Below are 27,370 nucleotides of genomic sequence, written 5' to 3' on the forward strand. Positions count from 1 at the left end.
AGAGATAGCACACAATCCTATGGGAGCAGCCGAGTCCAGCTCTATTAGCAGGAATACCCCATGACCTGAGCTGCCATTTCCCTGGGAAGCAGCAGCAGCAATGGGTGACAGCAGCCCCTGCCTCTTCTCCCCCTCTTGAGGTCCCCACCAGGTGAGCAGGGCTGCTGTAACCACTGCACATACATGGAAGGGAACAAGGACAGAACCAGAGCCTGATGGCGTGTGCTGCAGGACCCAGTGCTGGGGGGAACCTGGGAGCAGGGATATGAGCCACCAGCCTCTCCATGTGTGGGAGCACGGACAGCATCATGAGCTTTTCCTTTTTCTTTTCCTTTTTCTTTTCCTTTCCCTTTTCCTTTTTTCCTTTTCCTTTTACTTTTTCCCTTTCCTTTTCCTTTTTCCTTTCTCCCTTTTCCTTTTCCCTTTTTCCTTTTCCTTTTTCCTTTTCCTTTTTTCCTTTTCCTTTTCCTTTTCTTCTCCTTTCCTTTTTTCCTTTTATTTTTCATTTTCCTTTTTGTTTTTCTGTTTCCTTTTTCCTTTTCTTTTTCCTTTCCCTTTTTCCTTTTCCTTTTCCTTTTTTCCTTTTCCTTTTTCCTTTTCCTTTTCTTTTTCTTCTCCTTTTTTCCTTTTCTTTTCCTTTTTTCCTGTTCTTTTTCCTTTTCCTTTTTCTCTTTTCCTTTTCTTTTTCCTTTTTCCTTTTCCTTTTTCTGTTTCCCTTTTTTACTTTTCTTTATCCTTTTCCTTTTTCCTTTTCCTTTTTCCTTTCCTTTTCTTTATCCTTTTCCTTTTTTCCTTTTTTCCTTTTCCTTCTTCCTTTTCCTTTTCTTTTCCTTTTTCCCTGTTCTTTTTCCTTTTCCTTTTTCCCTTTTCCTTTTCTTTTTCCTTTTTCCTTTTCCTTTTCCCTCTGGCTCCTCTCATTTCCCCTTGGAGAAGACAACGCCATGCAGGGAACTGCCCTGCTTCAGTGTGAGCCCCTGGCCAAATCTGCATCCCATTTGCATGTCCCTTTGCTAGCTCATCGGAGGGAGTTTGGGGAGCTTTGCCCCCTCTGTCAGCTCAGGTCCTTGTCCTCTCCATAGAGTAGGAAAAGAAGCTTTCACTTCCAATATGACTTTATTCCCCCCTCCCACCATCACTGGCACCAGAGAGTCAGTGCCACCCTAAAGGAGCTTTGCTCTTAGAGATAACCAAGGACCAAAATGGGTTTTCCATGACCCCAAGGTGGACACAGGCAGATGGACACGGCTCCCACCCCCAGCCACACACCATGGGGCTGTTTGTGCCCTCAAACACCATCCACGACCCCAAAACACCCCACACCTCCCCGACCCATTGCATGGGGCTCAGCTCTATGGGAGGACTCTTGTTTTGGGGGCACGAAAGCAACGAGACACGGCGAGGTTGCGGGATGCAGAGCCAAAGCATCACCACATCTGACATCCCAGAGCCATGGGGTGGAAGGTGGTTGGGGGGGGTGGTACCCACGAAGCATCCCACCATCCACCATCCCCAGCCAGGGCTATGGCTTGACCCAGCACAGCCCTGTCCTGTCCGGGTGGCGAGGGAAGGGTTAAAGGCAACGCGAGCAGATCCTGCCTCCATCCTTCCCTTGCTCGCTGTTAGGCTGCCGCTTTGACAGGGGGTGGCGTCGGGGCTGGCCGCCGTTTTGCCGCAAGAAGGGGGGGGACAAACGTGGCTGGGAGTGTGTGCGATGGTGACATGTGACAACATGAGATGAGACCCCTCGGACGGGAGCGGCCACCCGGCTGCGGAGCCAGCGCTGCCTGATCCCTGCCCGCCCCGAGCATCGCTGCCAACAGTGAGGATACGGGGCTGGGAGAGGGGGGAATGGGGAGCGGGACTGGGATATGGTGGAAGGGGGGGACATGGGACAGGGTGGGGGTACCAAGGAGAAGGGGGTCCCTTGGGGGTGGGAGGGATGCGGGGTGCACGGGGAGCAAGGTGATGCTGGAGCTGCGCTGGGGAGGTGTGATTTAGGGATGGGGAAGGGGGGGGGGAGAGATTTTGGGTAGTGAAAAGAGAAGGTTTGGGAAAGGGAAGGTTTTGGGGTGGGGGAAGGGAAGATTTTGGGAAGGGAGGTGGAGGAGGGGCTGCCAGCGCCGATGTCTGGTGCGATGGAGAGGAGGGAAGCTTGTTTGTGCCTAAAGTCGCAGCTGCCTGGATTTTGCCCCTCGGGGCCGTTTGGATATGACAGCATCCCAAAAATAGAGTGCAAGGAAGGGAGGGAAAAGGGGGATGGGGGGCCGGACCTGTTTGCCAGTGCCCAGCAGGATCAGGTCATATCCACATCCCACTCCCACCCCTTTCCCATCTTCTTTCATTTATTTCTTTATTTCTTTGGCAGTGATGTCAGGGAGGGGAGCGGTGGCTGGGGATGGAGGGGGGGGGGATGGATCCATGGATCCAGGCAAAGGAGGCTGCTGGCGGCCGAGTGATTAACGTGCTGGGAATTATGTCGGGAATTATGTCATCTACTTCGGTGCTGGGTGGCCCTCGCCCCGCAGCGGTGGGGAAGGAGGGAATGAGGAGGACATGGGGGGGACATCACAACACGGGGCTCCCCGCTTGGGACTTCACCCAGGTGCCTCGTTGGCTTTGTGAGGATGTGGGCATTGAGTGTCCCCCCCCCCCCCCCGACCCATTGCAACCCTCAAGCCATGGGTGCTCCCCAGGGTGCCATCCCCATGCAGGAGAGGAGCGAGCTGCCGCTCTTCCCAAGGGCTCGTCCTGCTCGCAGCACGTCTGGAGCAGCAGAGAGGGTGCTGTGATGAAGGAAGGATGAAGGCAGCGGCCCCTCTGCCAGCTCCCCGGGAGGGACCGGGGCTGGAGCTGCTGCACTGCAGCAGAGAGCCCCATGCAGGGCTGTGGGTGTGCATGGGGGAGGACACGGACCCCCCCCGACACCCCATAAACTGCTTGGAGATATAGGAAGAGCCTGGGGACCTGTGGCTGCGAGCAGCTCCCCCCCGGCCGGCTGGTCCCTCTGCTCCAGAGGAGAGCATCGGGGCTCTGGATGCTCCACAGCTCCTTGAGCATCCCCTGGGCACCCCCTGGGCATTCCCTGGCTCTTCCCTACATGCATGGGGAGCGGGGGAACAGGGCAAGGCCTGCAGCTCTGCCAGGCTTGGGTCCCTCTGCCCTCTGCTCTGCACCCTGTGCAGCCTTGTGCAGCTGCACGCAGCTCCATGCATCCCTGCGCAGCTCCGTGCATCCCTGTGGAGTTCCGTGCATCCCTGGGCAGGTCCATGCATCCATGTGGAGCTCCATACAGCCCCATGCAGCCCCATGCAGCCCCATGCAGCTCCATGCATCCCTGCACAGCTCCATGCATCCCTGCGCAGCTCCATGCATCCATGTGGAGCTCCATACAGCCCCATGCAGCTCCATGCAGCCCTGTGCAGCTCCATGTAGCCTCATGCATCCCTGTGCAGCCCCATGCATCCCTGTGCAGCCCTATGAAGCTCCATGCATCTCCATGTAGCTCCATGCAGCCCTGTGCATCTCCATAGAGCCCCATGCATCCTGTGCAGCTCCATACAGCCCCATGCACCATGGCAGAGGGTCAGGCAGCACAAGGAGCAGGCAGAAGCACACAGGAGGGCCGAAGGGAGATGCAGTGGAGGTAGGAGGGTGGGCAGACACTTTACCGGGGCATGCCCTGCCCCATATCACAGTACACAGCAGGGGGGATGCCAGCAGCATCTTTCATTCAAGCTGGGAGTCTGTGGGTGCAATTCAAGCTGGGGGATGCTACTTGCCCCATGGGGTAACCTTTGGCAACCCCCTTAGCTCCCCTGTGCTCTGCTTCCAACACCCTCCAGCGCATCCTTCATCCTCAAACCTTCTCCATCAGCGGATTATGCCAGCAGCTGAGCCCTCGGGGGAGATGCTGGCATTAAAGCAAGTGCAGGAGCTCAAAGCACCCCCAGCCTGGAGCAGACAGGGGTGGGAGGCTCCTGCATCAGCCATCCCCTTCTCCATGCAGGGAACCATGGGGTTTGTTTATGTGTGGCCCTGGTGCGAGCGGTGATGTGCCGTGGCTATATATAGATGTGATGCTGTCATCCCAGTTCAGCCTGGCTGGGGACTGTGTTTGCTGCAAAGGTTGGGAAGGGAACGGTCTGTAAACAGGCGTGATTCCGTGTCCGGGATCCCACAAGGGAATCGGGAATGTTGTCCCGAGCCTTGCGATGACAATGGGGCAGAGGAGGAATGTGTGGAGGGATTGAAATCCCCCCCATTGGCTCCCTGTTGTAGGGGTGAGAGTTTAGCAAGCAGCGCAGCGGCGTGTGTGGCTGCACGGGCTCCATACAGGGATGAAACTCCCTCCTCCTTGAACTCTTCTTTTCTGGGTCACTGGGCTGATATCCTAAGGGAACAGCCCCTCAGCTTCCAAATCCGAAAGGAAGAGGTAGAAAAGCATTGGGAAGAACAGCATCTGGTTGGAGAAGACACTCGGAAGACCTTGCCCTACTAAAGATAGGGGTGGAAGAGATCCATGGGGGCTGCAGCATCAGCCCTGGGTACCCACTGCAAGAGCATCACCATGTCATGGTGCAGGCTGAGGGCATCCCTTGCTCACCCATCCATCCCCAGAGGACAGTCCCCTGCCTTGCAAAGGGAGGCCGATGGGGAGGGTGTTTTCCAGATGCACTGTGCAAACCTCGTTGCATCAGCAGAGGCAGTCGCTGCCTGATAACTCCGTGTGGAGCAGGATAAACCGGGATAAACCGGGATGCTGGAAGTTTCTGAAGGGACTCATGTCCCAATGGGGAGGCTGAAGAGTTAAGAGGGAGTCGCTGGTGCTGTTGTAGGGCTCAAAACGTGCTGTCTCAGGAAGGGGAACTGATCACATCAGGGAAAGGCCAACCATGGCCGGGGCTGTGAGAGAAATCCAGCAAACAAAGGGTGAAAGGAGGAGCTTTCTTGTTTCCCTTTGCCAAGGATCTTTCCCCATTAGTCATTCCTGTCACAGGAGCTGGCAAACACCCTCAGTATTTGAAGGATCTCAAAGTGGAATGGAGGCACAGGTCCAGGAGCCCCATCATCCCTGCCCTGCAGGCTATGGGGGGAGCAGGCAGGGATCCCCCCATCCCCTCTGATTGCCCAAGCTTCTCCTCCATGGATAAAGCCTTTATATCCCATGCTGGGTCACTGGATTCCTCCTTTGCTTGTGCTTTCTGCAGCCAGGGAGTCCTTTCCATGCAGGATGTGTTGGTAGCAGGAGCCGTGGGTGATGCTCCATCCTGGAGCTGCTGGTGGTGGTCTGAGTGCTTTGAGACCCTACGATAAGTAGGGTACCATATGGTCCATACGGTACCCAGCAGGGAGCAATGTGCACCCAAAACTCATCTCTCCCATCGTGGGGACCCCCATCATGGAGGGACAGGACCACACTGATACCCTCCATTGCTTGGAAGCCAAGGGATGGACTTTAGCCTTTTCCTACTGTTCCTGAAGGAAAACATCTTGGTGGGGCGGTGGGTGAGAAGGACATCTCCTTCCTGGGTATAGGTGGGACTTGATGATCTTAAAGGTCTTTTCCAATCTATTTGATGCTATGGTTCTGAGACTTACAGTGGGGATGCTAGAACAGGAGGGGACCATGCAGGGAGAGCACTGCCAGGAGGAAGTCCACCTTCCTTGTGCACAAGAAGGTCCACATAGGTCCTTGAACAGCAAGGGAAGCAAACCCAGGTGTTAAAGCAGCTATCAGGGAAGAGGGAGATGCTTTATGCCTGATAATCCAAGGTTGGCTGGAGCCAAGAGCTCTCCTGGCAAAGGGAGCTGAAAGTCCCCTTGACCTGATGGAGGAGCTACAGAAGCTCCTGCTTCATCTCAGTAGCTGCAAGGCTGGAATCAGGCTCCCAGTGATCTTAATTGAGTTCTATCCTTTCAGATTTGATTTTGCACTGAATGTGTGGATCCTGCTGGTTTTATCTGGCTCCCGGCTCAGAGATAGGAGTTTTGTCTGAACTTGCTGGAGTTTGACCCAAAATGAGACCTAGTGGCAAGGTCTCTGCTCTCTGCCTCCTTCTCATTGACTGCTGTGGCTGGCACCTTCCTTCTCACCCATGTGTGTTGAGTTATGGAGTGGTCGCAGGGGCTGGAAACCTTTTGGGTTCTGGATAGAAATAGGAGAGGCCATGGGATAATGTGGTTGCAGCAGCTGGAGCCTCACTGGAGCAGGTAGCCCATGGGCAGCCCTTATGTGCAGAAGGGTCCATGACGGCTGAACCTGCAGCCTGGACCAGCTCAGACATCAGAGAACCCATCCCAGCCTCCAGCACTTGGTTCTTATGGGGTCTATTCCATGAGAGGAGCTTTCCCTTTTGATCCATGACTTCTCTCTGGTTGCTTTCTGAGCCTCTCCGTGCCCTTTAGCATCTCCTGTCACCCTCCTCGCTCTCACCACCCACCCAACAGCCACCTCCAGCCTTCCGGTCCTCAGTGGGTGCTGCTGGAGTGGGAACTGCAGCATTTATCAATGCAAACGAAACCCACATCCCTCATCCCTGCCCCACTACGGAGACAAGGGGGTCTCCTCTTCCTTAGGGACCGAATCCCGATCAAAGGCCAGCGGGATGCTCCAGGTTTAGGCAGATGAAACAGATCCCGTTCTCTTTGTAGGAAGCTCAGAAGGAAGATGATGATATTATTAACACAACCAAGCTCACAAATATTTATCAGCTGGAGAAATAGACGGGCTCAGAAGTTGCCAAGGAACATAACAAGAGGAGCTTTTGAATAAATACATGTGCGTCTGCGGGTGATGAATTAACCAAATCCCTTGGTATGAGGCCCAAAGACATGTTTTCCTCTGGAAGCCCAGCACCAGGAATAACAACAATGAACCAAGCCAGGAAAATAAGCTGGGATAAGCAATTTCTGACCATACCTAGCACCCAGTGAATCCGGGGGGAGATTTGCTCCCTGATAGGAAGCTCTGGAAGCAGAGCAATGCCCAACAGATCCATGTATGCCAGGGACAAGACAGGAAGGAGAATGGAATGGGGGGGCTTGTTTAACAGGGGAGGTGAGAGCAAGCCCAGTGCACTTGGTTGGGTTTCATCCTGTATCAATGGGCCTCTCCTGTGTACCTATAGGAGTGCTCTTCTCTATGGGTCCAGGTTTGTACACCCCATAGAATCATAGAATGGTTTGGGTTGGAAAGGACCTCAAGATCATCTAATCCTAAGCCCCCTGCCATGGTTCTCCATGGTTCTCAGTGGTTCTCCCCTCTCCCCTAAGGCAGCAGGGCACATTGGACCTCTTCATCTCCAAACCAGGAGGCTACATCCCATAAATGCAGTGGGATCATTGCACGCCCCAGCCTGCCCATGCATGGCCTGCACTCTCCCAATGGCCAGGGTTTTCCTGTCACTAAATCCTGCTAAATCACAGCATCCCAGACTGGTTTGTGTTGGAAGGGAGCTTAAAGCTCACCCAGTTCCAACCCCTGCCATGGGCAGGGACACCTTCCACTAGAGCAGCTTGCTCCAGCCTGGCCCCATCCCTGGAGGCCCTGAAGGATGGGAGCTCCCGTCCATCTCAGTGCCCTGCAGACACTCTGGAGACGATGCACAAGGGGAGGTCAGAGCTTTTATTAGCCCAGCTTCTGGAGCTGGAAAAATCCAGCCCATCTTTCAGACAGAGGAGCTCCTCTCCTTGTCCCTGCTTTCTAATTATATCAGTGGATCTAGTGCGTGCACGTCCCGCTCCCCATGGACCGCTGCCTTCATTACATCCCCAGCTCTGCCCTTCCCAAGCACTTGGAGGCACAGCCAAGCCATAAACCATCCCCTCTGAGACGCTGGGAATGGGAAGAGCATCCCACCTCAGGCATTCCCCTGCAGTGGGGTCTTCTGCCTCCAGCAATGCAATGGGACAGGGACATGTTTGCTTTGGCCGGACCATGCATCTCTGCCCTGGTGTTGTCCACCCAGTGTGATTGCTGCAAGATGCAAAGCCAGGGAGAGCTGTCCCTGTAACGGGAAGCAGCTGGGATGGCTCAGAAAGGCCAGGACAGAACGGAGAGGATGAAAACAACCCCAGATCCATGAGGGGTGCTGAGCTGCACTCCTATGGTCTCCTGCATTACACAGAGTGGATGCACACCTCCCATGGCTCTCCTGCTCCATGCACTGCGGTCCTGTTCTCCCTGCCAGGGCAGGGGGGCTCTGGGGAAGACCAGGATGAATTTCTCCCTCCCCAGACACATACATCTCTCAAAGGGCCTTAAGGAGAGGCCAGAGCTCCCCCCAGTTTCAGCTCAGCATAGGCATAAATCCCCATCTCCAGGAGCGAGCTGAACACAGCCCATAAAGCACCGCACTCGTGCCAGGCTCAGGGAGACCCTGATGTTCTCCACAGCTTCCAGCTCCTCCTTTAATGGGAATCATAAATCACTGCTGCCGAGCTGCTCCCTGGCCAGCCATTGCACAGCAGGAGTTTGCCCTCCTCTTGCCTCCTATCTACAGGCTGCTGCGCTCTTCCTCCCCACCTATGGTTATCCAAGCCAGGATGCAGTCGCATTTGCACAGCCCAGGGGTTGATCTCTTTGGGAATCAGGATGACCCCATCAGCCAGGAGTAGGTATGGCAACGCTGTGTCCCCAGTGGGAAGTTTGCTCTTTGGTTTATGCTCTGCTACTGGCATTTTGTGCCATCCTTAGCATGTTCCTTAACCCTGCAGACCTCAGTTTCTCTCTGCTTGGCTGCATTGCAGACCCACAAGCCCGTAGCAGCAATGGTGGAGAATTGTACTGAGTGGGAACTAAACTGGGAACTAAAGGATCCCAGCCTGGTTTGGGTTGAAGGGACCTTAAAGCTCCTCCAGCTCCAACCCCTGCCACGGGCAGGGACCCCTTCCACTGGAGCAGCTTGCTCCAAGCCCCTGTGTCCAACCTGGCCTTGAGCACTGCCAGGGATGGGGCAGCCTCACAGGGAAGGACTTCTTCCTTGTATCTAACCTGAACTTCCCCAGTTTAAGTTTTAACCCATTACCCCTTGTCCTATCACTACAGTCCCTAATGAAGAGTCCCTCCCCAGCATCCCTATAGGCCCCCTTCAGATACTGGAAGCTGCTCTGAGGTCTCCACACAGCCTTCTCTTCTCCAGGCTGAACAGCCCCAACTTTCTCAGCCTATCTCCATACAGGAGGTGCTCCAGCCCCTGAGCATCCTCGTGGCCTCCTCTGGACTTGCTCCAACAGCTCCATGCCCTTATGTTGAGGACCCCAGCACTGAGCACAGTGCTGCAAGTGGGGTCTCAGCAGAGCAGAGCAGAGGGGCAGGATCACCCCGACCTGCCGCTCACACTCCTTTTGGTACAGCCCAGACAAGAGCTTTGCAAACCCAACCTCGTGGCTCTAGCAGTGAGTGGGTGACCTGCAGAGCACAACGAGCTCATCTCCCCTGTGATGCGCAGCGCAGCAGGGCCAAACCAACCCCTTGACGTCCCTCAGTGCCAGCCCAGGGCTTTGCCTTCCCCTCTGCCCTCACAGGGGCCCAAAGTGGGTTTTAATGGTAGCATTAAAGGAAATACATCCCTGAGCAAACAAACACAGGCTCCGCACCCACCGGGACAGCCAATGCTCCCCAGGGGCAGCAGGTGAGCGGCATTCCTGATGGCTGGAAAAGAAAGGAGGGATTCTTTCCCTCTCCTGCAGTGCGCTGGGTGAGCAGCACCAGCCGGCAGCACAGGACCTGGGGAGAAACGAGCATAGCTTCAAGCTCCAGAGGTGAGGGTTAGGGTTAGGGTTAGGGTTAGGGTTAGGGTTAGGGTTAGGGTTAGGGTTAGGGTTAGGGTTAGGGTTAGGGTGGCATTGCTTTGTTAAATACACTTCCTGCTGTTGGGTTTAAGGGGGTAAAAGGGATCTGTTTAGATCTAAAACCAAGTCCTACAAGTCCCATGAGCAACTTCCCCATGCCATGTTTACCCTCATAGCCAGCACAGCTCTCTCAGCATCACCTGTGTGGATGCATCCACTCGGAGGTCAGTCCTCAGATTCGTTCTTCAGTGAACTTCCCATCAAAAGCAGACTGAGCTGAGCTCTTAGGCAGAAGCTCTTCCCTGTGAGGGTGCTGAGGCGCTGGCACAGGGTGCCCAGAGAAGCTGTGGCTTCCCCATCCCTGGCAGTGCTCAAGGCCGGGTTGGACACAGGGGCTTGGAGCAAGCTGCTCCAGTGGAAGGGGTCCCTGCCTGTGGCAGGGGTTGGAGCTGGAGGAGCTTTAAGCTCCCTTCAACCCAAACTAGGCTGGGATTCTAGGATCAATCTGTTGATGTCTTTTCCCCTCCTCCTTAGCGGAGAAGCTGAGGATGTGACAGTGGTTATAGCTGGTTATAGCCCCAGCTTTGGCCAGGGCAGGAACCAGGAAAAACCCTTTTACTCCAGTCCCCCCCCATGGCATGGGGGTGAAAATCAATCTTGCACCCTCCAGGGTTTTAAAGACCGGCAGAGATTTGGGCTGATGAATAACGTTTCCCTGGGCCAGCTGCTGGGATAAAACCAGGGCATCTGCCAGCTCCGGAGCAAAACTCCCATCCCAAAGTGCAGCACAAGATTACAGCGCGCATCCCTTTCCTCTGAGGGAGAGCAGGCAGGAGACAACACCAGGCCCCCCCCACTGCCTCCCACTGCCACCCCTTGAGCATCCCAGCAGGGGCCACGGCTCTATTGCAAGCCCCACTGCAGGAAGAATAAGAAGAATCCCTTCATTTCCTTCGGACACTTATCCTCTGAGGATCTTGATCCCGGGGGCGAGTGACACAAACACCCTTTAAATCCATCACAGCAGGCTTAGGGGAGGATTAGCTGATGCCTCTGCAGGCTTTATGCCAGCTCCGGGTTGGAGCTGGTCCCTCAGCCCCACAACCTGCCCGGGTAGCCCCATCCAGCTTCAGGCTTGCGTTTCCCAAAGGAGATGCTTGCAGGCAGAAATGAAGCAAGGCTGGCTCTAACTCCCAGTGGGATATCATTGCGTCCCAAGCAAGCTCAGGCTGGCGACTCACTTCCCAAAGTGGCAATCATGTTTAATGGTGGAGCTGTTCTGGTGCGGGTCATGGATGTGGATGCGCATCACCTCCTGCCCACTGCGGCCAGTGAGGGGAAAGGAAAGCTATTCCCAGGCTGTTTGACCCTGATATTGCACCAGAGGGGAGAACCCCCCCCTTCTCCCCTCTCTCCTTTGGGGATGATCCCTATGGAGCAGCCCAGCTATTCCCCAATGAAGAACTGACTTCCCTCTCATCCCAGCCTAGCTGGTGAGCATCATCCCTCCGACATTCCCTTCATGTTTGCAAGCAGTTACTTGGATCAATTCCCATTCTTGACACTTTTCCTCCTTAATTTGTCTCAGCAATGTTTCAATCCCCTTAGCTCTATTGCTACCACTGCAACCCCTTCTCCTCGTCCCATTTCCCACCCATGGGGGCTTTTTGACCCCAAAGCTCTCACAGGTCCTCCCAGAACGGCTTTCCTCCAGCGCAGGCAAGCTTGCATAATAGCTGTTGACACCTTAACTTCATTCCAATCGATCTTGTTTGCTAATTAGCTGATTGCAGTAATTGGCATAAATTACCTTGGGGAATTCTGCCTCCCTGGGGGTTGGCAGTGGCCAGTGTCTCAGGGAAGAGATGGGAATCACAGCAATGGGATGGTTTTTGCCCCAGGGATGCTTCTTACAGGTATCCCTGTGTCTTGTAGAGATGCAGAGGAGTTCCAAGAGGGGAACAGTGATTTTTAACTCCCAGAGTGCCCAAGAAGCACCAAAACTCCAAGCATATCATACTGCAGAGCCTAAACTGGATTAAGGTGCCTGTTTACAGCATGAAGTGATAAGTGGATGCGACTCTTTGCTCTTCCTCAAAATGCAACTGGAGATCACCCAAATATGGGTTAAAGATAAAGCAAATGAAGTAGCTTTTCACAGAAGGCATCGTTTTGCAGAAATCACTGATAAATATTCATGGAGGACAAAATGCCATTAGGTTGGGTGAGGAGGGACCAGGAGTCATGGAGAATGATTGCCCTCCAATGGCATTAAACCATTCAGGGGGTCCAGAGGCAACCTCAAGTGTGAGGCATCCCTGAAAAGCTTTGTGGGAGGGGAAATATGGGCAAGGATCAATGAGTTTCTCCTATTCCTGGTCCTGTTTTCTCTTAGCATCAGCTGCACAGGGAGGATGGAAGCTGGGACGACCTCCATGGATCCCAGCTAGGAACACCCCTATCCCAGCCCTTGGCACCCAGTCAGATCCATCACTTCACCATTCTCCATCATACACTTCAGTGCTAACTCAGGCTCATTTTCTAACCAGAATAACCATGTCGCTGTAACCAAAGCACCTCACACTGCATATTCCCATCTGTGAAGCTGCCTGGGTCATCTAATACATCCTGCCCCAAGTGAAGCTGAAAGAATCTGCAAAGTCCTATTTTGCATGAGGCATCTATTTATATTGACAGCTTCCCACGCTCCATCCTTCCAGTCCTGCATCACTTTCTGCCAGCTTCAGATGCATCACTCCAGCTCTTCTTCTTCCCCCTTCTCTTCAGTATTGCCCTGCAATTACCATCATTCCAGCCTTCTAGGATCAGAAACCCCAGGACTTCTAGAGAGGATGAGCACCAGTCCTCATCCTGCTTCTATGGGGCTCTTGGGAGCAAATTAATCTGAGCCCACTGTTTAAAAATGCTTATCCTTAATCCATGCCATTTAGTGCCTTCCTTGGTTACTAATGGACTAGAAAGCACTTGGTTGCCCCTGAGCAATACAAGGACACCAGCCTGCTTTTGCCCAAGCCAGAAGACAAATTATTGAGCGTTTCTGCCTATTCTCTGTTGTTATCAGCAATTTCCTGATCTCCAGCTTGGGGATGGGGAGCGCTGCTGCAGCTCAGTTATTTCACTGCTCTTCATCCTGCAGAAATCAAATCGAAAGTGGCTTCCTCCCTGTTGTCTGTGAACCTCCAGGAGAGATCTGATACGGGCAGCGTTTGGGATGGAGATTCATTCATTGTAAACTGAATTGCAGAGTAAATGCCGTAATCTTCTGCAGACAGAATAACAACAAGCTCTTGTTCTGGTAACCAACGTTGGCTCTTCTATAGGGGAGAAAAGACAGCCCAAATGTAACAGGGGTCTCCAAGACCCTTTGGCTCTCTGATAGTGTTGCCAAAAGGCCATATTGTTAACCAGACCATTCATTCTTTCTTTCAAGAGGGTGGTGTTATTAGCTGATATTCATCCATGGGATGAATGCATACCATAAACAGGTCTCCACCACATGTAACACCATCAATCACTGCCAGTGACCCTGGCTACAGAGCGCTGTCACCTTACCATCTGTGTGGGTCACAGGGGGTCCATAAGGAATCCCAAGGCCAAGTGTCACGGTCACAGCAGATGCAACCCGTCTCTGAGCCAGGTTTGCAGGCTGGCATCACCTGAGGCTCCCAGGACCCTCTGTAACCATCTGTGATGTGCTCCGAGCACTTGGCAGAGGGAGAAAGGGGTTTGTGGTGGGTACTATGGGAGATCCTGGGCGTGCACTGGTTACTTGGTGGCTGAGTTTCCAAGCACACAGTCATCAAATCCCAGCATGGTTTGTGTTGGAAGAGAGCTTAAATCTCATCCAGTTCCAATCCTTCCACTGGAGCAGCTTGCTCCAAGCCCCTGTGTCCAACCTGGCCTTGAACACTGCCAGGGATGGGGCAGCCACAGCTTCTCTGGGCACCCTGTGCCAGCGCCTCAGCACCCTCACAGGGAAGAGCTTCTGCCTAAGAGCTCAGCTCAGTCTCCCCTCGGGCAGGTTCAACCCATTCCCCTTGGCCTGTCCCTACAGGCCCTTGTCCCAAGCCCCTCTCCAGCTTTCCTGCAGCCCCTTTAGGCACTGGAGCTGCTCTAAGGTCTCCCCTTCAGGAGCCTTCTCTTCTCCAGGCTGACCCAGCCCAGCTCTCTCAGCCTGGCCCCATAGGAGAGAAGCAAGAAGTGCTCAGACCCATCCATGGTGTCTCAGCACCGGTGACTTGTGATGCTGCAGCAGAGGGATGAAGACCCCTGGCAGCTCATAAAGAGACTGCATCAGATCTGGCCAGGAGATGGATACCCCATTTTTACCACTGCAGAGGAGGGCTGCTGGTGGAGCTGTCATGGAAAGCTCTGTGAGGGATGAGCAGTGTGCGTGGGGGCAGCTGCCTCGGCTGATCTATAGGAGGAACTGGGTGAGGACATGGGACACGTCAGGGAGGAACAGACCCGGGCAGGGAGCAAGAGCAGCAGGAGGAGCTGAGGTTTGCTTTGGCATTTGTATTTGATTGTTTGGACACAATGAAATTCCCTCCTCCTCCTCCCCTTACCCAGAAATCCACATCCCAAGAGGCACTGAGTGCTGCTGAACCCATTCAGAACACATCAGAGTCAAACCTTTTTAATGCAAGGGAAGAAAATGAACCCAAAGACAAAAAGCTGTTCTGGAGGAGGGGATGGGAAGGAAGTGGTTCCCTTAATATCAATGACAACCCTTCCTTTAACCCCAGCTGCAGCCGTGGGTTGGGGGTTTGCATCAGCAGGACCAAGCAGGGCAGGAGATGTAAGCACATCCTTTTGCAGCTTTCTTTTGGTGGGAGAAGGCCTCAGTGATCAAACCACAGAGCTTTGGGCAGGCTGGGTGAGGACCATGAGGATCTGAGTGCTAGAGAGGGAAGGGTTGAGTGGGACAGGATGGGATCCTGCGTGGAGAAGGGAGCTGGCTGGCACCAAAGCTCGCCAAGCTGTTTGCCTCTGGCTTCAATACATGGACCTGCTCCTTTATCCCATCTCCTGTGGTCACCACCGCTCTTGCCAACAGGAGCCCATGTCTCTGTGGGCTCCTCGGGTGGCCTGGTGGCTATTGGAGGCTGTTTTGCCCCTGGCCATGATCCCAGATGGACAAACTCCTACTCCCCCCATCTCTGAAACAACTGGGGTTGTGTCTTTCCTGCTCTTCTGCTCTTTAGCTGGAAACACCCAGTGAGAAGGGACCTTTGAGCCATTTCCATGTGGAGCTAAAGCTCTGGCCCTTGAGAAGAGATGGGGAGGACTTTGAGCTGGAGGAGGGAGTGGATTTTGCACCAGAGACAGCTGAAATGCAGCTTGATGGGGATGGACACGCAGAAGGTTGGAACAGGATGATCTTAAGGTCCTTTCCACCCAAACCATTCCATGATTCTATAAGGTCCTGCTTTCTGCTGGACACCTTACTGCAGTGGAGGAGGGTGCCTGCAGGCATAGAAAACCCCACTGCTAGGTCTGAGCCCCAAAAGGGTCCCCAGTAAACCCCTACAGAAGAAGAGGATGAGGATGCTCATCCATCCTCCTTTCAAACCCACTCTGCTGGGATGCTGGCACATCTCCCCTTAGTGCCACCACCCCGCATGCCTATGAAGACAGGGCTGTCCCTCTGAGGGTGCCCAAGGGTCACTCTGGAGACAGCCACACGGTCTGTTTGGGCACAGAAAGGCCATTTCCCCACATCCCTGTGACGTGCCGCAGGAATTTGCGGTCTGTGATGGGTGAGTCAACGTGAACGGGAAAAATCCGGCTATTTTAAGACCACTGAATGGGGTTAACCCCATTCCCTCCTCCCACAGCAGTGCCTTGCTGGTGATGCAGCCGCCTCAAACCAGGACCAGTCAACAGCACAGCTTATCAATGCAACACTGACATCGGCAATAATGGCTCTTCAGAGACAGTGCCAGGCTAGAAGCAGGAAAGAAAACCCCACAACCACAGGAATATGAAGCCTGCTTTATGATCCCTCAATACACTCATGGATATGGGGAGACTGAGCTGAGCTCTTAGGCAGAAGCTCTTCCCTGTGAGGGTGCTGAGGCGCTGGCACAGGGTGCCCAGAGAAGCTGTGGCTGCCCCATCCCTGGCAGTGCTCAAGGCCAGGTTGGACACAGGGGCTTGGAGCAAGCTGCTCCAGTGGAAGGGGTCCCTGCCCATGGCAGGGGTTGGAACTGGATCAGCTTTGGATCCAACCAAAACCATTCTGGGATTGATTCTATGACTGTAATTTGACTTTGTGCACTTTGCACTGGGTCGTGTATCACTTCTGATCCACAAACTTGTCAAGCTTCCCCTTGAATGCAGGTACCCACTGAGCATCAACTACATCCCATAGCAGGTTGCTCCCCAGTCAACTACCGCTGCATGAGGAAGGGGTTTCTTCTTTTCCCTCCTAATCCCTTCCTTTGCCTGCTTCCTGATGGCTTTTACCTAAATACTTCTTTCCACAATGAATGGAGGCAGAGATCCACATCTGCGTCACTTGGCTATCACTGCAGTCCTGCTCCCAACTGAACGCTGTCTGAAGCACTGCCCCAAAGCCACCAACACTTCTAAAACCTCCTGGGGATGTCTGAGTAATTCATCAGCACAGATTCATATCAAAGCCCACAGAGGAGACACTGTGAACACTAGTGGTAGTTGTAGAGGCAGATCCCGCGGCAGTGCCTGTCAGCAGCGCAGGTGAGATGAACAATGTGGGATTGCTCACAGCCCAGACAAATTAATAAGGATGCTGTGGTGGGATGAGTTCTGCCCCAGATCTAGGAAGTGCAAGCTGGTGACGTGAGCCAGGCCCCTCTGGAGCTTGTTTCACAACGGCTTCCCATTTCACATGCATGTCTGAGGCATTCTGCTGCCCTGAGCAAGAGCAGAGGAGGGATGAGACCCAGTGGTTGTTCAACCCCAGGCAGCTTCCTTCTCCCTTTGCACATCCTCATACCAGCACAAAGCACCAGGACCCTTTGCAGAGCTTTAACTGTAGATGCTGCGCTGATTCAGGTTGGATGGACAGCACAAAGCATGGCTTCGGGAGCTGGGGAGGAGGTGTGAGGCTTGGTCACCAAGATCTCCCCATTCCGTTAGGGCTGGATGGATCCTTGGCCTGACCCAGGGTGTTTGGGCTATTTGCTTAGTGCAAGGCGGTTGTGGTGAGCTGAGCAGTATGGAAACCTGCTGGAATTAAGGAACTAGGGAAAAGGGATGCTCTGGAGAGCTGGTGGGTGGTCATGCTGTTGCTCAAGTAATCTGTCATCTCTAAGGCTCGAACTAGGACAGAAATGCAATGCAGGGTTATGGATACCTCTAAGAGGACAAAGGGGCCAGAGCAATGGATGACTTCTGTGCTCAGAGCCAGATGTCCCCATGTGTGGTAGGAGATGTGTCTTGCTGTGTCTTTGTGAAGCAGAGAGTAGCCAGTGTCCAACCTCTTCCTTTGCCAGCACCAGCACCAGCACTGCTATGGGATGATCTTCATCCCTATCTAACATATACCACAACTCCACTTAAAACCAGTGTCCTGGAGCTTCTCCCTGGCCTTGCTTTACTCTTTCAAGGCTTCTGGTCACATCCTATGAAAGATACAATAGGATTGGAAAGGATACAGAGAAAGGAAACGGGTAGGGAGTTGAGTTTTATGAGAACAACTTACCTAGGCTAGAAATCTCCAGCCTGGGAAAGAAATGATTGAGAAGAAGGTCTATGTATAAGGGTCATTGCTTTCAGGGGGAATAGTTCTCATAGAGGAGAATAAGGGGTCTCAAATCATCATCTAGAGGTCAGTTACATTCACCTTCAGGTACCCTGCTCATTGAGAGGGGATGGGGTCTGCTTTAGGACACACTTGCCCCAACAGCCCCAGGGTAAAACAGGCTGAAACTCCTTTTCCTTTTGAGCTCTGCCTGGCTCCCTACACACACTCCTCATGATGCTGAAGTGCATCAGTGCCCAGAGCACGCTTGGCTTCACACGTGGTGGAAGCACCAACTAGACAGAGGTTAAAAGTCTTTCCTAAGATGTGTTTGAAGCTTGGGGACCAGGGGAAGGGGTGAGCTGTGCATGAGAGCTGGATGCTTACACACCTCACTGCTCTGAGGGATGTGGATAGGCTGGGGAGACCAGAGCCTCATGGGGAGGATTTGCAGCTCTGGAGATGCTCATTGGGTTGAGCATTGACTCAGTGGCTATAGATGAGGGAGGAGGCCATGCTGTAAGTGAAAATCCAGTGTTCAAGCCCGTAACAGGTTCTTCCAGTAAGAACAAGGCCATTGCCCATTAGATGTGAGAGGTGGTGGCCATCTTCTGGCTGATAGGGACAGTGGACAAAGGTTCTGTGTCAGTCATGGAGTGCTGTAGGAAAAGCCAGAAGGATGTAGGACACCACAAGAGGGTTTGAGCTGGAGGCATGTCAGCAGAGATGGAGACATCATGGATTGCGCTCCGTGTGCTGTCTGACCCTATGGGGTTTCCTTTACTGGAAAGACCGTTTCTGATCACTGACACCAGAGGTCCTGCAGGTCCTGAGAGTGCCTGCAAACAGCAGTAAAATGGTTTTCCTTCTGGGCAGGCTTCCCCTTGTATCCTCTGGGTTGTTTATGCAGCCACCACAGGGCAGCTCACAGGGTTTCATTAGGTCTGGCCCTAATTACAGCTCTGTTGAGCTTTATTGTCCTCTTCTTCCTCCATCCTCCAGTTCTCTGTATCTTCTGGGTGGAAAAACACGAAACAGAAAGAGGGAGGTTCTGAAACCCCTTTCTACATGGACATTTTCCATCTGAGGATGGATAATCCCAGCTGCACACACCCACAACACAATCAGAAACACCTTCTCATCAGGTCCTTGGGATGATGGTCCTCACTCCCATGCAGAGCCGCTCTTTCCAGCAATGCATTGATGGGGTGTTCAAGGCACTGCTTTTTGAGGTTAGGAAACCTTCTAGATGAGATGTTCCCAGGCAAAACGTGTCTGTAAACATGGTAATAGTGGCGCACAGCATGGAGCAAGGGGGAGGTAAGGAAATAATGTCCATGCTTGGCCAAGCGATGCTGTTCCATCAGAGCTCTGCCAGACAGTGTAGGGTTAGAGATACACACCATGCTGCTGTAGGAGCATCTTTGGGGGACATTGGGATGTATCCCCTCACCACTGCATTTGCAGCAGACCTGGTGCTTTCCAGTACTCTCAGGCTGTTTATAAGCAAATGGAAAACGAGGAGGAACCCAGATCTATGCCTCATTCATCCTCCATCCCTGCCCCAAAGCTTGCTGCGATGTCCTTCCTGCTGCCCTCAGAGAGCCGAGCCTTATCCCATGGCCAGCTCCAGCTCCACAAGCAAGGCAGAGCACATGAAAAGCTCTCCATCAAACCAAATCTTTGCAACTTCTGCATCCACTTCAAAGCCTTATTTCCCTTTTGTAGAGGATCCGGAGGGATGAGAGAAGCATTCAAAGCCCAAAGCTGGTTCTGAAGTCCAAAGCTGGGCGAACAAAACAGTTTGTTTAATATGCCAGAGCAGCAACCCATGGGAGCAACATCTCCCTGCAAAGCAGGTCTCTTCTTTAGCAAGTTAGAAATGGTTTCCCCACCTTCAGAGCACTAAGGGAGAAATCAAAGAGCATTGGAAGGAGCAGGGAAAGCCAAGCCGTAGCTTTGCCATTCGTCCCACTGGATCCCCACCAGCCCGGGAGGCACTAAAGGAGGCCACAACAATATTCCCCTCTTTACACATCACTTCAAAACCTCAAAGCCTCCCTTTCCACAGGGACTTGGGGCAGCTGCCGCACCAGACTCCAAATATTTTCCTAGCTGGGAAATGAAAAGAAACCCCTGCCCCTGTCTAGCTCCACAGCCAAAGTACACACAATGATAAAGGCCCTGGCACACGTATCATGCACAAGGTAATTGTAGGAGTTGGAAGGTAACGTGATAATGTTTTCTTTAGGTGGCTGGTGCAGATGCAGTCACTGCTCCAGAGATGCCAGCCACAGATGATGCAAAGATGCCTTTATGTAATCCGCTGCTTTGTGCTATGGAAAGTTTCCCTCTCTGGCCCTATTTTCCCTTCCATTCCTTTTTGGTTTTCACCCTGAACTCTCCCTGGCTTATTCAGAAGGTGACGGATGAGGTCAATAGGCTAAATGGGCAGGAAGCAGAAGGGTAGTGGTGTAGAAAGCCTATTCCTGGGTTTCCATCATCAATGGAGGAGCAAAAGGAGTTAATGGCTTTGCATCTGCTGAGTTGGGAAAAAGCCCCTGTTCACCTTTCCACCTGATGGGCTGGAAGGGGGTCACGTTGCAGCCAGGTCTCCCCCCATCCTTGACATCTGCTATGGCTTTAGACGTCAGCAAATGCCGGGCATCCATCTGCTCCATGCAGCACACTGTGGAGGAGCACGTGCATGGAGACCCCACTGTCCCCTCCTCATCCTTGGGAGATGCCAAGGCTGCCAGTGAACCGCAGAAGAAATGTGGTTTGATATTGCAGGGATGAAGGCTTGGTGGGACACAGACACTTCAGCCTCTGCAAAGGTTGCTCTAGGGTGTATAAAGATCTCCCAGGTGACTCACAGTCACTTCTGCCAGGGTGAAATCACAGCATGATCACAGGCCTCCAGCCAATAACGCTTCCAAAGCAGCTATTTCTGTCCAAGGAGCCTTTCTGAGGTTTTCAGTTTTGATGATTCAGCTCCTCTCTGTACCACTGCCTTTCTCCTATGGCTGGACAGGCAATGGAGGTCAGAGACATGGGTGCCTTCAGGACATAGGTTTCTTCCACCTCCAATGCTGGACAGAGGGGACACAGTCGTAAGATCATATACTAGAATCATGAGGTGCTTTGGGTTGGAAGGGACCTTAAAGCTCATCCAGTCCCAAACTCTGCTATAGGCAAGGACCCCTTCCACTAAAGCAGGTTACTCCAAGCCCCTGTGTCCAACCTGGCCTTGAACACTGCCAGGGATGGGGCAGCCACAGCTTCTCTGGGCAACCTACTCCAGTGCTTTACACATGAGGAGTAAACCCTGCCTTGACTGCAAATACTCAGGACAAAAGGCTGATAAACACCCTGGAGACATCAGCAGCACCTATGTCTGCTCCTACCCTCTTCCATCCCTCTTGTCTGGTCAAACCTGGGTCCTTTCTTGGTGTGTTTTAGGACTGATACGTGGCCATCCTGCCACCAGTTGAGGTGGCAAAGGTGGCTCATGAGGACCTTTCCATCTCGTTTTCTCTGCACAGCATCCGAACCAGTGCATGGCTTAAGGAGGATGAGCCTGCAGATGAAGCAAGCTTGAATCCTTCAGTGGTGGGAAGCAGACCTCAGTTTTGAAAGCTGAGAAGGGGGGGAATTCGCCATGCATGGTCTGGAGGAAAAGAAGGAAAGGAAGTAAGAAAGCTCATAGCTGGAGCAGGGAGTGGAGACAAAGCCACCGGTTCATCCACTGGTGAAACCCATTTCCAGTCATGGTCCATTGCCAGTGACTGCAGAGGAATTTGTCTTCAGGGCAGGGAATTCCCACATTCTTTGAGGATAAGGAAGCATGGGGAAAGCAATAGCTGGGGGATGTGTTTGCTGCACTCAGGTCATTTATTAACTGGAAACTGTAAGCTCCCACTGGAGCCCAAGGCCATGGGCTGGTCATGGACTGAGATGGAATTTCAGCCCACACACACCTTCATTTCAGCATCCTTGTGGACTGGAAAGGGAATGTAGAGCTGGAGGTTCACACAGAGAGGCTTGGTATCCACCACAGAGGTGCTTCCTGCTTGGTCTTCCAATCCCACTTCCCAAAGCTCCTTCCCAGGGCTTGAGGAGTCTCTTGCTTCTGCTTTTGCTGAAGCCATCCAGGCACTTGGTATTGCCCAGAAGAGATTGACCAGGGTAGAGATGGAGTAGAATGGGGGACAACTTAAACCTGAGGTTAAAGCTGAGGACCCAGCCCATGCTCCTCCCTTATAAAGCTGGAAAACCCCTTCCGCCCTGAGCCAAGAGGACTGTGCCATATCCCTGATTCCCAGTATGGACAGAAGTGGCACTAACAGGAGACATGCAGACCTGGTGATTGCAGTGGAAACCCAGCCCTCCTGCCTGCAGTTTATTCTGCTCCAATTTGGTTTTACCAGAGCTGACCTGCTGCTTTGGGGCTCCATCCTGGAAAACCATCCGAGGATGTTAAAGCAAGCTTCTTCAGTCTACACATCAGCTGGGAAGCCTGGCAGTGCCTGGCTTTCTCAAGGGGTATTGGGCACTGCCTGCTGGAGATCTCAGCATTGGCACCATCACTGCTTCTCCTGGGGTTGTTCATCAAAGGGATGAGGTGGGAGCAGGGAAAAGAGACAGCACTGCTCACCCATAGCCTTTTCTCTTCAGTTTATAAGTTCTAGATAAAGGTGTTGGCAAACATAAATGAGACTTGAGCTCCTGTGAGAGAAACAGGCTTCTTCCATCCCTTGCAGGCTGTGTGGTTTGAAGGGCTGCTGAACAAGACCCAACTCCACTCATTCCTCCCATCAGCTGCCAGAAGGGAAGTGGTCACTTAATGTGTGTTTCCTCAGTTATGATTCTATGACACAGGACAGGAATCCCACAGGGTTAGGACCAGCTTTTACAGAGCATCACATCTTACCCTTTGTCTTACATAGCACGGCCAAGCCATCACACTAGAGGTGAGCATCCCAGCACACACACTGGGCTTTCAGCTGGCGATGCAGGAGCATCCCTGATTTACAGGAAGACCTGGGCAATGCACCAGGCTGTGTTGCCAGCACTGCAGAGGCTTTGTCTGCCTTGTGTCAATACCGGAGGAGACAGCTTATACCAGCGGGGATGGTTTTGCCAGCAAAGGAAACCATCCCACTGGATGACATAAACCAGAGTCTTTTGGCTTGTTCGTGTTGCCTCAAGCTGAGTGGGCAGATGTTGTCATGGATTGGAGATAGGAAGGGGCCCCCCATCGCAGTCCCTGGCATCAACTCAGCTTTACAGTGCCAACGCAGCCTCGGGACCCCCTGCCAGTGCGGGGGGATGAAGGGGCCTCACATGGGCTCAGATTAGTTCCATAACAGTTACTGGGGAAGAGCTTCAAACAGACCTGGTTTGGAGATACTGCACGAGGTCTGGTTTCAGTGTACAACCTGCTTGTACACTGGTTTCAGTGTATAGGAGGTCTGGTTTCAGTGTACAACCAGCTTGTACACTGGTTTCAGTGTACAGGAGGTCTGGTTTCAGTGTACAACCTGCTTGTACACTGGTTTCAGTGTACAGTGTACAGGAGGTCTGGTTTCGGTGTACAACCTGCTTGTACACTGGTTTCAGTGTACAGTGTACAGGAGGTCTGGTTTCGGTGTACAACCTGCTTGTACACTGGTTTCAGTGTACAGTGTACAGGAGGTCTGGTTTCGGTGTACAACCTGCTTGTACACTGGTTTCAGTGTACAGGAGGTCTGGTTTCGGTGTACAACCTGCTTGTACACTGGTTTCAGTGTACAGTGTACAGGAGGTCTGGTTTCGGTGTACAACCTGCTTGTACACTGGTTTCAGTGTACAGTGTACAGGAGGTCTGGTTTCGGTGTACAACCTGCTTGTACACTGGTTTCAGTGTACAGTGTACAGGAGGTCTGGTTTCGGTGTACAACCTGCTTGTACACTGGTTTCAGTGTACAGTGTACAGGAGGTCTGGTTTCGGTGTACAACCTGCTTGTACACTGGTTTCAGTGTACAGTGTACAGGAGGTCTGGTTTCAGTGTACAACCTGCTTGTACACTGGTTTCAGTGTACAGTGTACAGGAGGTCTGGTTTCAGTGTACAACCTGCTGGGTGTCAAGCATTTACGAGTACAATCAGGTCGCAGCTGAGATCTGAAGCTGGGTTTAAGTTATTGTGATGCTCATTTTAAAGCTCTAGAGGTCTCCGGCCCAACTTTACAGTCCAAGCAAGGACTACCATCATCACCAGACATCCCAGAATGGAGACACCTTCACCTCACTTATAACCTGGAAGCATGTGCAATAGCCAGGGCACCCTCACTTGGGAGTTATTTCTGCTCCTTAAGGCTTGGAAAACTATTGAACTATCGTCCTTGTGCATAAAGGAATTAGGATGGAAGCTTTTCCTCACATCAGGATGCTTGGCACTAAGTTGCTCCCCAGAGCTTTTAAGGAAGAAAGGGGATGAGGCGTTGGCACAGGGTGCCAAGGTATCTGTGGCTGCCCCATCCCTGGCAGTGTTCAAGGCCAGGTTGGACACAGGGGCTCGGAGCAAGCTGCTCTAGTGGAAGTGAAGCAGGGGCTTGGAATTACATGAGCCTTAAGGTCCCTTCCAACCCAAACCAAGCTGGGATTCTATGGATAAATCCCAGTGCAAGCAGATGGACTCTCTGCTTCCATTTCCATCTCTATCCTTGCCTCACTGCATGCCCAAGCCCATCAATGCTTTCTGCCCATCATTTCCCAGGGAAAGCCATGGACCAGTGATGCTCCTTCAGACGTCACTGCAGCTCACATCTTGCTGCTTCTTTGGTCAGTGCTAAAACACTTCACCACTTCTGCTGCTGCATCCAGGGACCTCCAGGAGCTTTGGGATCTTGGAATGAAATGGCTTGCAGAGAAACAAAATCACCCCATGAGGGGAGCTGCTCATGTCACTACAGCGAGGAAAAGGCAAAGGAACACGGAAGGATCTGAGGAGCACCGAGTTTGGGGGTTGATAGAGTTTTCCTTTCCTCAAAAGGAAGGATTTGGGGAAAAGAAAAAAAAACCAACAAACAAAAACAGGATAAAAATCCAGTATCATTATTTATGAAAACTGAGTTTTGTTTTGTTAAAGGGTCATAAAAAACCAAAAAAAACCAATTTAACTGAAAAAAGAAAAAACACCTCAAAAAAAAAAAAACACAAAACAACCAAATCCCAAAACATTTCCACAGAAATCATTCTCAAACAGGAGGCTTTTCCTGCAGAAGAGTAAAACTCAGCAGGAATCCCCAGGGTCCCATTTGACAGCAGTCAAAGGCATCCACTGAGCAGAGAAAGGGAATCTGTTTCTTTCCTTCCCTCCTTTCTTCTTTCTCCCTTTATTCTGCTCTGCACAGTGATGCTGGCTGCAAACAAGGGGGCTCTGCTGGCTCTCAGAGGTGATGGAGGCAGAGAGGTTGATGCCTCTGCAATCAGAGCCCTGGGTTAGGAATGGGAGCTCCGGGTTCAATAGTTTATGGCTCGCCTGGAGCACAGCTTATCCCGGAGTTCCCAGCATTATCCAAAGCCTCTTCCATCCTGATTTACTCATCTGTGGGAAGCGCCAAGACGTAACACAGCTCCCAAAGGGAGACAAGCACAGCCTTAACCTGCTCAGGAAACTGCTTGTCTCCTGTAGGATCTGCTGAGCCTGGGTATGCTGCGGCTCCAAACCGAGCTGCCGAGGGCTCCTTGGCTTGGAAAGCTTCACCAGATCCCACCGGTGGGAATGTCCATGTCCTGATCCAGCTCCTGGGTCAGCTCTGGTTGTTGCATGAGTGGTCCCTGGGATGGAAAGGGTTTGATCTGTTCATGGCTGTTTCCAAGGTGGGTGAGAAGGTAAAGAGAAGGCTCCTGAAGGGGAGACCTTAGAGCAGCTCCAGTGCCTAAAGGGGCTGCAGGAAAGCTGGAGAGGGGCTTGGGACAAGGGCCTGTAGGGACAGGCCAAGGGGAATGGCTTGAACCTGCCCGAGGGGAGACTGAGCTGAGCTCTTAGGCAGAAGCTCTTCCCTGTGAGGGTGCTGAGGCACTGGCACAGGGTGCCCAGAGAAGCTGTGGCTGCCCCATCCCTGACAGTGTTCAAGGCCAGGTTGGACACAGGGGCTTGGAGCAAGCTGCTCCAGTGGAAGGGGTCCCTGCCCGTGGCAGGGGTTGGGGCTGGAGGAGCTTTAAGCTCCCTTCCAACCCAAACCATTCCATGATCCTATGATGTGCATCCTGCTGCTGGGAATCTCTTCTTTCAATGTATAACCCAGCCTGCTCCTTCCAAGCTCTTTGCTTCTGAGGTCTAATGGCAAAATTAAGATCCTGAATCTCCATGGGACTCCCATTTTGGTGGAATTTACACCTTCCCATGCACCCCAGCAGCCCGTTTTGTGCAGTTTAAGTGCATGTGTAACCCACATTTGAGTATTGTTAGCATTATTGCTGTTTTACCTCTCTTGCCGCTATTAGCCCACCGATGATGCTGCTGTTTGAGAGGCCGCAACCAGGGACTCCTTTGATATGCAGACATCCTGCCAATAGAAAATTCACTTGAGCAAATAAGTGCAAATGAGCAGCAGCTTTGTGTAGCTTTATTCCCCGCATTGTACTCCCTCCAAGGCTGCAAATAATCCAGTATAAGTGCTGATGATGGCTGGCCCCAATGGGAAGCCTGACTGCTCTCCTGCCACAGTGCTGGCAGGCAGGAGAAGGAGCTCAGGACCGTCCGGTATCACCAAGACTCTGCTTTGAAAGATAGGGGGGTTGGATGGCAAAGTGATGGCAAAGGAGGGAGGTCAGGATCCTGGTCCAGGGTGATGTGATGGGCATCATCCCATTTGTCCAAATGGGCTGAAATCAGCCAGAAAACACCAAAGTTAGGAGATAGTCAATGTACAGATGGACCATTTCACACTCATCTGCAATAACCAGGGGAGAAAATTGCTTCCTCTTTGCATTTTGTCTATGCAGAATCATGTTAATGGGCTACAACAGGATCAAATCCCTCTTTTTTTGTTGCTGTTTTGTATGTGCACAGCTTTATGAAGGAGTCTAGGGTTGAGATGGGTTGGCACATAAAGAGAATGTGGCCTGTCTGGGTATCAGGCTGCCTCTCAGTGCCTCGCTGAGATTGAGGATGTCAGTTAACCCAAACCACCTCCAAAGGAAAAGCCGAGGATGCTGCGAAGTTATCAGGCTCTCTGCCCCTGTATCTGTAGTGCTGGGAAGCATCCCCTTTCCCATCAGGATGGGAAAGTTGAGGAGAGGGGTCCCATGTTGGGAAGACCCCAAAATAACTGAGCAAAACAAGACTTTGTATCCCAAAATCCCCCTTTGAAAAAAGCCGCATCGTCAGACTGCACACTCCCTATTTGAGCAAAAGCAAGCTGCCAGACCCCAAAATTCCCATATGGAAAAATCCAGCTGCGAGACCCCCAAATTCCCATTTCAGCAAAACCATCAGGCCCCTAATTCCTTGTTTGTGCATAAAGTCCTACTTAAGAAAAAGCAAACCATTGGACTCCAAATTCCTCTTTTAAGGAAAACTAAGTTTTCAGACCCCCAAATCCCTGTTTGAGCAAAACAAGCCTTTGGATCCCAATATTCCCTATTTGAAGAAAAACCCCACAAACCAGATGGCAGATCCCCAACATCCCCCACCAAGCTGTCAGACCTTTGTTTGTGCAAAACCAAGACCCCCAAAATCCTTACCTGAAAAAGGAAAGCAAGCAGTCAGACCCCAAATCTCTACTTTGGGGTTGGACCCCAAAATCTCCATTTAAGCAAAACATCAGACTCAAAAATC

General features: G+C 52.3%; 1 protein-coding gene across 1 annotated transcript in view; it reads left to right on the plus strand.

Annotated features, from left to right (window-relative positions):
* Positions 1–1,633: 1,633 nt before the first annotated feature.
* The window catches only part of LZTS3 (leucine zipper tumor suppressor family member 3), a 43,735-nt gene continuing 17,998 nt past the window's right edge, over positions 1,634–27,370 (plus strand). Inside the window, exon 1 of the mRNA XM_061351955.1 lies at positions 1,634–1,819. The gene's annotated coding sequence lies outside the window, so the exon portion shown is untranslated. The remainder of the gene's footprint in view (positions 1,820–27,370) is intronic.

The sequence above is a fragment of the Neopsephotus bourkii genome, unplaced genomic scaffold (genome assembly GCF_033783945.1).
Source record: "Neopsephotus bourkii isolate Nb327-2 ecotype Australia unplaced genomic scaffold, CSIRO-AGI_Nbou_v1 NB_616, whole genome shotgun sequence".
NCBI lineage: Eukaryota > Metazoa > Chordata > Aves > Psittaciformes > Psittacidae > Neopsephotus > Neopsephotus bourkii.